The following is a 13,903-nucleotide window of genomic DNA, read 5'->3' on the forward strand; positions in this document are numbered from 1 at the left end:
CCATCTGAATGAAGTTAGGGGCCCAGTATGGTCCCAGTGGACGATCGTTCGTAGTTGGGTCTTGATTTTCGAATTCCATCGGGTCAAGGCTCCTTTGACTGACTTCACGTTATGGTGCGTTGTGGACGTGCATGTGCTGTGTGCGCACACTACTCAAGGTGGGGCCCATCGTTATGTTTTTAGGAAATCTACACCTTCCATTCAATTTTCCATCTAATTTAAGGGGTTGAGCCTAAAATTGAAGCATATCCAAAGATCAGATGGGCCATACTACATGAAACGGTGGTTGTTATGATTTCCACCGTTGAAACCTTCCTAGCCCCTATAGTGATGTTTATTTTTCATCTAACCTGTTCATAAGCTCATACAGACATAGATGAACTAAAGTATCCTACTACGACTACCCATGACTTCGATGTACGCCAAAATTAACAGTTAAAGGTTGATATGTCAATTGGGTCACTTTTACAATGATCTAAGGGCTGGAATTCGACATGTATGGTTAATTTAGGATTCATAGGCATGCTATAAAATTTTAAATTAAACGTATAGTGGGAACTACGTGATATAGAATTCAGGAGTCTATGTTAATGGCATTTTCGTTATTATCACTGATCTAAGAGTTTTGTGAAATCTAATGGTTCTACCTATTTTTATGCACCTTTCTGAACAATTCTTACAAATGAACTTTCATCTAAATCATTACGGATAATTGGTTATTCACTAATTCACTTAAGGGAAGGTACATATGTCAAGTCATGTGATGAATGGTCTTGTCTTTAAAATAAAGGGTCAGATGGCTTGATTTATAGATGGAGATCATTCCTAATAGTTAGGTTTGTGTCAGGGCAAGGATGTAAGGCTAGGATAGTTGGATTGATATCGTACACACGTATATATTACATTGAATCTTATGGTAACGCTTGAGAACTTTCGATGCTCGAGTATTGAAAAGTTCGGGGCGTTACAAAGAGATCAGGTGGGAGCTCTACTTCGACCCGATCACCAATCATAAGCAATGGCTTCAGTCACTTTTCTAGCATATCACTATCGTGACCAACCAATGACTGCAAGTACTGACCTGACCTTGATTAAAGGCCCTAACCTCGAAGCTCAGCTCCGACTACGATCAACAGTTAAGCTTGGTCTACAGGACCTCGAGTAACCCGACTTAAAGGTTGGAATCAGCTGTCGAGCACAATCTCTTCGAATGCTAACCACCGAGAGATATCTCCTTCGTAGACCATGACCTCCTCGGAAGTCGACCACCACAAGATCTCTTCCATATATAGGAGGATTACCTCCCCGAGATCTTCTTCGAGAATCACGCCGATGATAACACCATATATCCCGAGGAAGATCATTTGCATGATATGTACCTGCATGGAAAACTTATTGCCATATATGTAAGGGGCATCAAAAGACTAAAATAAGAACCTACCTACGGTAGAAGGTATGCACTATTACCCTAATTCAACTAGACTCGGAGTGTTTATTTTAACTTAAGCATCGGAGAGTCCATGACTACAACCAGGGCCCCATTGCCCTTTAGTTTTGCAAGTACTTGACAGTGTAATGGGGACAACCAATTCTCAGCATCAACACTAAGAACCTTCAACAAAAAAAATAATCATTTTTTAGCACAATAAAGAAAAAAAACCACAGACTGGAAGGGATATTATGTAACATTCTAGATTTTCATTGTTTTGGATTTTCAAAAATCCATGAAATTTTTTTAAATTAACTTATAATATCACTTAAATGACCATTAGTACTTAATGTTAGTCTATATAGGGGTGGTACAAGTAAAGAACCACACAAGTCCGATTAATCAACCGTAGGAAGCCACCGAATCCCCCCGATCATTTGAACGTCAAGTTTAGCCCCATGATTTACTCACATAGGGCCCAAATCTAACTAACCCCTCGCTAACTAATCAAGACAAGCATGACTAAATTAAGGATCTAACCGGGGTAGAGTCAGATAAGGCCCGAATCTTAAATAATAGACCAAATCAACCCTCTTACACTTTTAGCCTAAAACTGACAGCTTAGAGTAATCATGACTAAATCTCCACTTTCACTAGTTATAAATATACCACACTATGAACATAGTTAATCTAAACTCTAAAATAGTGCCCACGAAAAATCTTAATACTTAATTCATTCCAGAAATGCCCTGATTCTCTAAACAAGCTCTAGACCGTTCATTGGTGGACTAGTTCCAAAACTATAGAATAATGTCCATCTTATTGGGGTTGACACCCATCATGGGAGTCGGATCGGGGTACTGTCCAGAACCACTCAACTTGAGCCGAAGGACGGGTGCATGAGAAGTGCAAATACCCTAAAGAAAAGAGATGGAATTTAAGTGAGTTGAGGATTTCAGACCGTTGGTTTGCGACCAAACTTCACTCGTGGAGTAAGGATATTTCCCTGCTTATATCCGTATAGCCGCGGCCCCGATCGACTATCGGTGATCGTTGAACAAACTTTTAATCATATCTGTCGATCAACTCGTCCAAATGACGGGCCGATTGTGTTTGTGCATAGATCATCACTAGGGCCAACTATCCAACGGTGGGTGTTGACTCCTACACCCCATAGTGGGCCCTACAGGCTAGAAAAATCCTCCCATAGGGTTAGTATAGTAAAAACTCAACACTTGGGGCCATTTTCACTAAACCTGGCATTATAAAAGGGGCTCATTTGGGCACCCCCTCTCCCCATACGATTTTTCCCTAGAATAGGGAGAAGAGAGAAAGGGGAGAGTAAAGAGAGGAAGGGTGAGTGAAGAAGGGAGAGAAGGTGGACCATAGGCAAGGTGGGGCCCAAGAGAAGTCGATCCTTGTAACTCCTTCCTTCTTCCTCTAGATATCTCACATCCACCGCTCTAAATTCGAATTCCAACCGATTGGAGAGGTAAGCACCCATCTTCTTGAGATCCTTTGTGTTGAGCTAGATATTGCATGTAATCTTAACATACAAAGTTCCTTTGACTCAGGGTCTCTACGAATCCACCTGCAAGTTGGCAATCCTAGGTCATTTCCCAAGAATCCCAACGATCCATAGGTGCGGACTATTATCCTTAGGTGGTCTAGCACCAACTATACTATGAGCCTAATGATTTTGATTGCTTGAATGATATATTTGGAAATTCTAGAGAAAACCTAGGAATTGTATGTTTTGTTTGAAATTATACGGAATGGTATGTTTGTTTAGTTCTCACGTGATGTTGTTCTTGCCTCTCACATGATTTGCTACAATGGTTGAATATATGTCCATGTCTTGCTTGATTGCTCATATGATGTGCCCTATAACATGTACGATTCATTGATTCGTGTGCGTTTTGGTTCTAAGGGAGGTAGGAAGTGCTTAACTTCCTCACCAACCCACACCACACACACACACCTTATTCGTGATATTATTAGTTTTGCTTGCTAGGAGAAATTGAAATTGTATGCTGAGAAAAATGAGAACATGATGTTGTTTATGCTAGTTGATACATTGATAGTTGACATGTTATGGATCACCATCCAAACCTTTGGGTTGGTTAGGAATATGAGGAAGTGAAGGTGGTCCCGCTGGTAGGACTATCCTAAGGTTAAACCCATAGATTTGGGCGAGCGCGTGCAGACGATAGTAGTTAGACTACATGGGTCACTTGTACCCGATGTCGTCTGTCATATGCTTGCCTGACTCGTGTGGTTTAACCTATTTACTAACCAACCTTGATTGTTAACCCTATTTGCTCACATATGTATGAAACCTGGAACACCCTACAACCGTTGTAGCTAATCGATAATAAAATTGAAACTGGTCCACCGCCTTGTGAGCTGGGCATGGTGGAATGAGACACTGTATCCGAGCTGTCGGCCTACGCTGGGGTGTCGTACCTCCCCGTAGTGACCACGAGCGATCCCTTTCTCTCGGCACTCCCCATGTGCTTGAAGTCGGGGATGGAGAACCCGACGGGATTAAGAACCGCGGGGTCTCAGCCTCACACGTTGGGGGGCCTTGGCTTCTCCACCAGCTTAGGGTATTAATACGTGGGGTGTATCAGATTCTCCAACCTGCTGGATGAATGACTTAATTAAGAACTCGGCTAATATGACCACATTGCATTACACTAGCTAGGGTGGCGACTCGGCAGTCGAGGTCGCTCTAAGGGAGTGTTGGTCATACGCGATCGTTAGATGGAGTCGCTCGAAGGAGAGTTGTGGCGAGGGCATGCATCATATCATTTGTCATGCATGCGCATTAATAAGATTAGTTAGGTGTTTATGATTAATTATTTTTCATTAAATTCATATTATAACTGATGCTTGTTACAACTTAAGACTAATAACACCCACTGAGTTGATCACTCACTCCCACTTTGAGATGGTGTTTTAAAACACCAACCAGATGTTTTACTAGATGCAGGTGAGGCGGAGCTCGACGAGCCGAGTGAGGTGAGCAAGGATAGGGAAGAAGAGCTTCCTGCTTCTAGACTTTCGACGGATCCTTTTTGTTGAGTTCAGGCTACCGCGGGGCATGGACCAAGGCCCTAGTCACTTTGGGTCACGTATGTGTGGGACTAGTTCCTTATTTAGATGATTTTGAATTCGTTGTCTGGATATTTTTTATATTTAGTAGTAATTGATACTGTTTTATGACGTACTTATGGTCCATGCCTTGCTAAATCCTCCATTGTTTATGAATCATCTAAATGTAATCAAAATATTAAGCCCATTAGGGCATCCATGCCACCTGGGAATTCGAGAGCCGAGTTCTTATACGGCCCTCGAAAACCCAGGGCGTTACATATTAGAATAAACCAAATTGTATAAAATCAACCAAATGATAATTTCCCCCAATTTAAAAATGGAAAACATTTCTCTTTATAAGAACCTAGTCCATTGAATTGGTTTTGTTGGCAAGATCCAAAAGGCTAAATACTAGGGTTGCAACTTGGGCCCGACCCTAATTTGCTCAACTCGAACTTAGTTGGACTGCAAGCTAGTGCCAGACAGGCCCGTTTATTTGGTTCGAATGAGATTGAATCCCTTAATGGGGCATATTCATTCCTTTATGGGGTTAGTGCCTAACAGTCCCGTTTTTTGGTGCGAATGATATTGAATCATGTGCATGGGACAAGGGCCTGCAAGGAAAGCCCAATTCAAGCTTAATTGGGCTTGAATTTTAGCGGGATTAATCTTTTGTGGAGGCAGAGAAGGATGTGATGAGATCGATCACCATCCTCCTCAGGGATAACTACTCCAAATTCACAGAGCTTTTATGGACTTCTCACATAGATTCCTCAAATCCACGGGAATGAAAATAGAAATAATTTCTAATAAGTCGAAATAAATTGATTAATGATATAAAAAAATAAAATGAAATTAGAATACTTTAAATAGTGAACTCAAACCTAGGAAGAAGTTTTAGACTCAAAACTCCAACTTCAACCCCCTAAAAAATGTGACTTACTATTAATAATAAACTTACTATTTATATATAGAGGGTCATGATTCCTACTAGACTTCATGGTTTTTTGCTAAAAATAATAACTATCCAATTTGGCATAACCACGATTATTCTCCCCATTTTTTTAAGCACTTTTCATGTTAGGCGCGACTCCTACAACTTTTTCTAAGCACTTTTCATGTTGGGAGCGACTCCTACAACTCAAAGGGTCAAGCATTATGATCAAATTAAAATTTACTATTTATAGTAAAAAAAAAAACAAAAAAAATGGGCTTTTGACTGCCGATCTGATGAAATCTCACAAATCCAGTGTGGGCAACCAAGCATAGTCGATTTGGTGGCTAAAGGAGCTTCTCCTACCCCAAAATCATATATGATACGTGGAAAAACCCATTCTAGTTTGTGAGATACAACTATTTTAAGGTTTTGACAGTCCTAATCACTTTTGCCTACGATTGGGCCTTCTCTGGTCCATCTCGGCCACAAAAGTGTCTGCGACCCACTCTACATCATTTTGGGGTTGTAATCAGGCCAAGGATTTGCCCATGGGTCTAATTGCATTATGATGGACCATTACAGTATATGCCTAGGCAAATGAGCTAGCTCGGGCCATTAAAAATCCAAGTTAATTTACTGGAATTTTCCTCTTTTTTAATTTTTTTTAATTTTTTTGTTTTTTATTTTTTTGGTTGCTGTAAAGAGATTTTACGAGAACAACTACAAGCGCATGGAACAATTCATGAACGAAATCAATATCCTCTCTCGGTTGCGCCATTAGAACCTAGTCCCAATATATGGGTGCACCTCTCGCAATAGTCATAAGCTTCTCCTTGTCTATGAATTCATCCCCAACGGGACAGTCGTGGATCATCTCCATCGCAACCCTTCAAAAACTAGGGCTTTCACATGGGCCACACGTATGCGTATTTCCATTGAGACTGTTGATGCACTTGCTTACCTCCATGTCGTCGAAATCATATATCGAGATGTCAAAACCAACAACATTCTCCCTGATAATGATTTCTAAGTAAAAGTTGTCAACTTTGGCATGTCGTGTTTGTTTCCGATGGGCATGTCACATGTGTCGACTGCGCCGCGAGGGACACCTGGCTATGTGGACCTTGAGTATCATCGGTGCTACCAGCTTACTAATAAGAGTGATGTGTATAGCTTTGGAGTGGTCTTGATTGAGCTTAATTATATCTGTTAGTTGTACAAACCAGATTTTTCTTTGCTTGAAGAGGACTGAATTATCGACTTTGCATAGCCTTAAGACAACTCAGAAAACTTATTCCTGTAAAAAGAAGGAAAAGAGAAAACAAACAAAACCTTTTTAAACTGTTTTTTTTTAAAGCTTTTTACTATTACTTTACTTTTCCCACTTCTATAACCGGATACACAAGGTGCCTTTTTATAGGCTTTTGAATAAAAGGTGAAAAGACAACAATACCCCTACTAGGAGCTTCCACCATTTAATATTTCTAGAGACTTATAGAGGCTTTATATCTTCCAATATAGCTCTTTGAGAGCTGTAGCTATGCATTGGGAATTCAATAGTCGCTAGTTGTTGCTGGGTTTTGGTTTACAACTCTAATACTTCCCTTCAAACCAAAATAGGCTTCATTCCAAGCATCTCTAAGTTTCTTGAATGTATCAGTCGGTAATGCTTTGCTGAAGATATCCGCCACTTGTTTAGTAGTATAACAATACTCTAGCTTCACTGATTTTTACTTCACTTGACCTCTTAGGAAATGATACCTTGTATCAATGTGCTTGATCCTTCCATGCTGCACTAGATTTTTGGCAAGCTCAATTGCCAGCTTGTTGTCCATGTATATGATAGTACATTCTTCCTACGAATGCTTCATCTCCTTTAACATATTCCTTAGCCATATCACCTCACATATAGTGGACAAAGCTACGACATACTCGGCTTCACTTGTGGACAACACGACTGTACTCGACTTCTTTGAGTTTTATGTGAATGTTGTCAATCCAAGATAGAAAGCATAGCCTTTGGTACTCTTTCTTTCGTCTTGATCACCACCCCAATCACTGTCCGAGTATCCATACAGAATCGCCTTATCATCATATGGATAAAAGAGACTGAATTCAATAGTCCATTTGATATACCTCAGAATTCTTTTTGCAGCTAGTTAGTATGACTTTTTTGGCGCTTCCATATACCAGCTTAGAAGTCCAACACTATAGACTATATCTGGCCTAGTGATTGTAAGGTACCTTAGGCTTCTGATTAGATTCTTGAATAACATTGAGTCAACATTTCTTCCTTCGTCATCTTTTGTAAGCTTCAGGACTGTTGCAATAGGTGTATTCACAGCTTTACATTCGGTCATCTGAAACTTCTCTAGAAGTTCTTTTGCATACTTCTTCTGTGATATACAGATGTCGCCGACTTGTTGTTTCACTTCAATGCCTAAGAAGAAGAACATCAATTTACCATCAGTCATCTCAAACTCATTGAACATAGTCTGGTTGAATTCTTCAAACATCGCTATGGGCATTCTTCTTTACGTAAACGGCATATCGCCATGGGCATTCTTCTTTACGTAAACAACAGATCATTAAAATAAAAACATGCTACAAGCATATCGCCATGGGCATTCTTCTTTACGTAAACGGCATGCTCGTACAAACATTTGACGAAACTATTCTCTTGAAGATAGTTGTCGATCCGTGCATTCCAAGCACGAGAGGCTTGCTTTAACCCATACAAGGCTTTCTTCAACCAATACACCTTGTGTTCCTCCCTTTGCATGACAAAGCCTTGAAGCTGGTCAACGTAAACCTCTTCATCGAGTATTATATTTAAGAATGCAGATTTCACATCCAGTTAGTATATCATCCAACTGTGATGAGCTACAAGGGAGATAATTATCCTCAAGGCGAGCAATTGGGGCGAAAACTTATTCATAGTCTACCCCATATTTCTATTTGTAGCCTTTTGCTACTAGCATTGCCTTATATCGTTAGATCTTACCATCAACATTTCGCTTGATTTTATACACACATTTGAGACCAATTGTCTTCTGGCCTTTAGGGAGTGAGATTAGCTTCCACGAGTGATTCTTCTTGATGGCATGGATCTCTTCTTCCATAGCCTTTCTCTAACATTCTTTATTCATGGCCTTCTTGAATGTGAGAGGCTCACGGTCCGCATACGGGTAGAGCAAATTCACTTCCTCAGTTTCTACGTAGATCTCATTGAGGCTTCTCATTTTGATAGGAGGTAAGGGTGAAGGAGATTTGGATGAAGATGTGTTGGCTGAATCCGGATTTGATGAAGTACTTCCATAGGAGATGGAACGTACTCTTAGACTTTTGTGATTTGAAGGGGGTGATGTGGGTGTCTGCTCCTTATTCACATGCCTCTCTTCTTCATATCCTTCGGCCTCGACCTGATTTTCTTTGGCTAAATCTTGCTGGTTCCACTTCTAAGCTTCTTCCTTACAGAACACTGCATCTCTACTTACCACTACCTTATTAGTTAGTGGATTGTAGAGCTTATATGCCTTTAATCTTTGTTGGTAGTTGATGAAGATACACTTCTTGCTACGATCATCAAGTTTTTTTCTTCTTACTTCTGGAACTTGAGCGTAGGAAATACACCCAAAGATTTTAAGGTGCACCACGCTTGGCTTGTAGCTGCTCCATGCCTCCTATGGTGTCATGAACCTGACACTCTTAGTGGGACACCGATTGAGCAGATATGTAGTACATGTAACTGCCTCTCCTCAAAAACTCTTCAGTAGGCCTTTTTCCTTCAACATGGTCCTCGTCATGTCGATGATGGTGTGGTTCTTTCGTTTCACAATTTTATTCTATTGTAGTGTGTTAGCTGCAGTGTGTTGTTGCTTAATGCCCTGATCCCTGTAATATTCTTGAAAAAAATCGAGGTGTACTCCCCACCTCTGTCAGATCTGAGGACTATGATTTTGTATCCACTTTCATTTTCAACTTGGGCTTTGAAAATTTTAAAGATAGAAAAGGCTACAAATTTTTCTATAATGTAGAATAACCGAAGTTTTTTTTTACAGTAATCATCAATGAAGGTAATGAGATATCTGTGCTTCTTTTTTTTTATTATTATTATTATTTTTAAACTCTCCTGCATTCATACCTTAAGACAAAATATACAAACACAAAGGACATTCGGGCTTCCCGGAGAGAAAAAGGACCGGGGTGAAGCCTATCGTAACAACGGAGGAATAGGAAAGAAAACTAGAGGGGACTATAGTTGAGGCAAATCTCACTAGGCATGTAACGCCCCGGATTTTCGCAGGCAGAGTACATACTCTTGTCCGAGAATTTCGGGTGTTAATAATGTATAAATTGGATGCTTTAAATTTTTCACCTTATTTTTTTATTTACATCACATCCATTTACATTCACGAGAATAAAATAGATTGTATTTGTTATGACATTAGAGTAAAAAAGAGCTTAACTAATTTTCTAATGCACTCTCAATGGGAACTTATTACATTGTCTTAAAGTAAGCAATGGAAAAAATAAAAGAAAATCGTGCATTATTCTTCTTCGCTATTCGAACATATCTTTTACAGAACGGTTGTCGTCCGTATCATCAACCTATAATTTACCTACAACATCTGTATAGTCGAAGATAGTCAATGCCCTACTCATATGATGGTTATCCTTAAGATTAACAATAATTCAAGAGATTCATAAGAATAATGTGAGGGTTCCGATACATCTCGTACTCCACTACTACGAATGGTTTCGATATGCGCAACCAATCTATATGAATGCATGTCTAGCATAGTGTGTGCAGTCTATCATATGTAGTGGTCATCACAATGTGAAATATAGTTCATAGAAAACCCGGCTCGCCCCGCATCCCATATTACGGAGATTCATCGGTGTTAGAGCTGGGCAAAACAGACCCGATCCGGTGGATCCGACCAGATCAGACCCAATTCGACCCAATCAGAATTGAACCGATGGTCTGGATCAGTGCGGATCTGGTAGCCCTATCCAGATCTGAAATCTTTTCATGTCAAGTTCAGATTAGCCCTGATTCGACCCGACCCGACCCGAAAACCGATCCGAATGGATCCGGACCGATCCGATCCTACCCGATCTGGAGTAGTTCTTTTGATACTTCTACTTTTTCATGTGGTATGGTCCGCTTGAGCTTTGGATATACATCAATTTTGAGTTCAACCACTAAAATGATCTTAAAAAACGAATGGACAGCGTGGATAAATCACATGCATTCAAGGTGTAACGCCCTGAAAATCAGGGGTCGAGCAGGTATCCAACTCCCGAGTTCCAACGCATCACTTATGCAACATAAATAATAATAATTTGATGTTGTCCATGTTAGTGCATAAAACATGAATGAGATTAAGCTAAATCAGCAAATCATACTCCAGGGACAATTGAATTTACGCAAGCGAAAGACTGTGATCAGTGTATAAAATATATAAATCATTATAAGTCCCCAAAGTATGAATACATTGTCAGGTCAAATAGTCACAGGTGTTGTTTCAAAATACAAAATGTCCAAAAAGTGATGGTCCACTACAAGTATAAGCCCTGAAGCCCCATCGATCAAAACGGTCTATAGAAACCCGCCTGAATACTGTATATATGAGGGTGCCTCCTCGTCATCCTCAAAGTCCGGCTCTGCCTCACAGGCTGCGCCATCATCTGAAACTACAACAGAGTCTGGTTGGTGTTTAAAACACTGTCCCGTAACGTGAGAGTGAGTGATCAATTCAGTGAAATAATAAAGCAAAGGTTAATATGTTATCAATTCAGTCAAGCAGTAATGAGAACGCAATATAACAATCAGGTCCTAAGTACTCTTGTTAATGCAAGAATGATATGAAATAATGATGCATGCCCTCGCCTGCGCTCCCTCAGCGACTTCATCTCACGATCGCGCATGAAACACTTCCTTAGTGTTTGACCTGCTACGTCAAACACACATGTAGTGCGGTGCATGAGCGTGATTACCAAGTTTTTATTAGTCCTTTTCATACAGCAGGATTGAGAAGCTAAGGTACCTCCCTTATATCAATTCTCAAACAATGATCCATTCTAGGGTTGTCAGTCCTAGCAAATCTCATACGATGTTGCAGTTCTAGGTCAGGGCTCGTCACCTGATCAGTGTAGGCCTAGTTTGCACTTTGGTTGCTATGAAAAGACTCGTCAGCTCAACGCAGTCTCAGAATACACTCAAGGTCACTACCACTCACACCCTACCAACTGGCAGTCTATTTTCGAAGGCTCGTAACCAACCTGACTGGGGACCATAGCCAAGCTGTGCAAGGGTAGGCCGACAGCTCGAATACAGTGTCTTATACCACCGTATTTGGCTCACGAGTTTGGGTTGCTCAATGGTCACTACGGGAAGGCTCATCACCCCAGCGTAAGCCGACAGCTCGACCACGGTGTCCCATACCACCATGCCCAACTCATGAGTCTTAGCAGATCGAGGTACCAAGGTTAAAGAGGCCTTTCACTAGTGAGTTTGGTACCTTAGGTTCAAGCAGTAGCGTCTATACATGGTGAACATACATTGGGTCAATCGGGTTACTTGATAAGCTCGATTGGTACGAGCGTGCGTTGAATTAATCGACATGGAACGCATATGCACTCTTCGTGGCCTAGCCACTATCAATAATCAACGTATGACTCGGATTCTGGAACATATCCGTTGTGGCTAAAACAGTTCGGCCACCGATCGTAAACCATTACCGATTGTTTGGACTACATCGTAGCCCCAATCACACTTCAAATACAATAGGCATTCATATGTGTTAGTCAAAACAGTATGTAGCAACAAATTCAAATATAAATCTCATATAAGCATTTAAACGAGCACCTGGAGTACATGTTAACATACATAAACATTCATCTATAAAACACGTAGTAGTAAGCTAGGTTATATGAAGGAAATTGTAACTATAGATAAGGGAATTGAGAATCATATCTCAATACCCTAATTAAAAACATTTCAACAAGCATTTTCTTATTCAGGCATTTTAACAAACACTTAGACTACACATATTACATACTTAAAATAAATTAGTTAAAACACATATCGTAGCAAATCCTTCCACATAGGAATTGCCACGGTACAACCATCATGTAGCCTCAAACATAAATCATAATTTCATACTCATTAAAACATTTCAACAAACACTTGGAATGCATTAAAATCAACATAGTTTACATATATGTGTAATATACGGGAAACATTGTATCTAAGCATATGAGATAGCAATCAAGTCAGTCATAAATCATTACTGACATTGAAAGCCTTGAAAACCACAACCTAAATATTTATAGTCCTCACCTTACACCGGTAAACGCGTAACGAACTTAGTTTAACCACTAAGTCTTTGTCTATAGCACTACAACAACCTATATTAGGGAATAGGTTAGCTATTTTATCTATTACACTAGTTGGAAACCCTAAAATAGGTTAGGGTTAGTATTCCTTACCCAAGTATATTGTCGAAAATGCTAGTATAGCGATATAGATGGGGTGGTTGAGTGCGTAGGGTAGCGGGATCGAATCCCAGGAAGAATTGCCAACTCACTCTCTCACTTTCTCTCTTTCCTTCTCTTTTCTCTCCTCTCTCTCTTAGGATTTTCCAAATTCATATGGAATGAGAGAGAGAGAGGGTTTAAGGGGCTTATATAGGCCCAGAACTGATGGGAATGGCCTCAGGGCCATGATATACTTAGGTTATAGCCAAAGGGCATCTGTTTCGATCCAACGGAGCACATCTGGAGGCCCCTTTTCTACATGTGGTCAGAATTAAGCTTCCTGACATTGGATCTAGGTCAGATTAAGTTTTTGGTCGGATTAGATTTATAGATCGACCGTGGCGGACCAATTTCAGTTCAACGGTCACCGATACTTGATCAAGGCCACAGGTGTACTAACGTGTGTTAGAAATTTTTCCTAATCCAAGGGTGTAGTTAGGTCAGATTCTGATGGTCAGAATCCTCAGATTTGGCCTGCAAGTGAACCGACTCAATTCACTTAAGTTTCAGTTCGTTTTCTAAAGATATTTGCATTTCTCACACACTTGGCTCCGGACTCAAGTTGTGCATTTCTGGGTATCATTAGGACTTGATTTCTGAGGTGGATGTCAAGTCCAGTGAGGTGGTCCTAACCGTATGGTTTCGCAGTAACCGGACTTTCGACATGCGGTCCAGGTCAGATATGAAGTTTCAAGGTGCTCCCAAGAGCAACTGGGTTTTGAGATGGATCATAAGTTTCAAGATAATGTAGCGTTAATGATTCTATATATTTCGAGTCTTACATTTCATATTTAAAGTAGTTCGAGCTAATTCTATTGATTGTTCAGTTTAGCACTTAACTAAATCGTGTCCTAATTACGATAGAATAAAGTCCTAGGGCAGTTCTATGTCCC

General features: G+C 40.3%; 1 pseudogene; it reads left to right on the top strand.

The window, feature by feature from the left end:
* Nucleotides 1-6,153: 6,153 nt before the first annotated feature.
* LOC131227552 (LEAF RUST 10 DISEASE-RESISTANCE LOCUS RECEPTOR-LIKE PROTEIN KINASE-like 1.4) overlaps nucleotides 6,154-13,903 on the top strand; it is an 82,740-nt pseudogene continuing 74,990 nt past the window's right edge.

The sequence above is a fragment of the Magnolia sinica genome, chromosome 2, assembly GCF_029962835.1.
Source record: "Magnolia sinica isolate HGM2019 chromosome 2, MsV1, whole genome shotgun sequence".
NCBI lineage: Eukaryota > Viridiplantae > Streptophyta > Magnoliopsida > Magnoliales > Magnoliaceae > Magnolia > Magnolia sinica.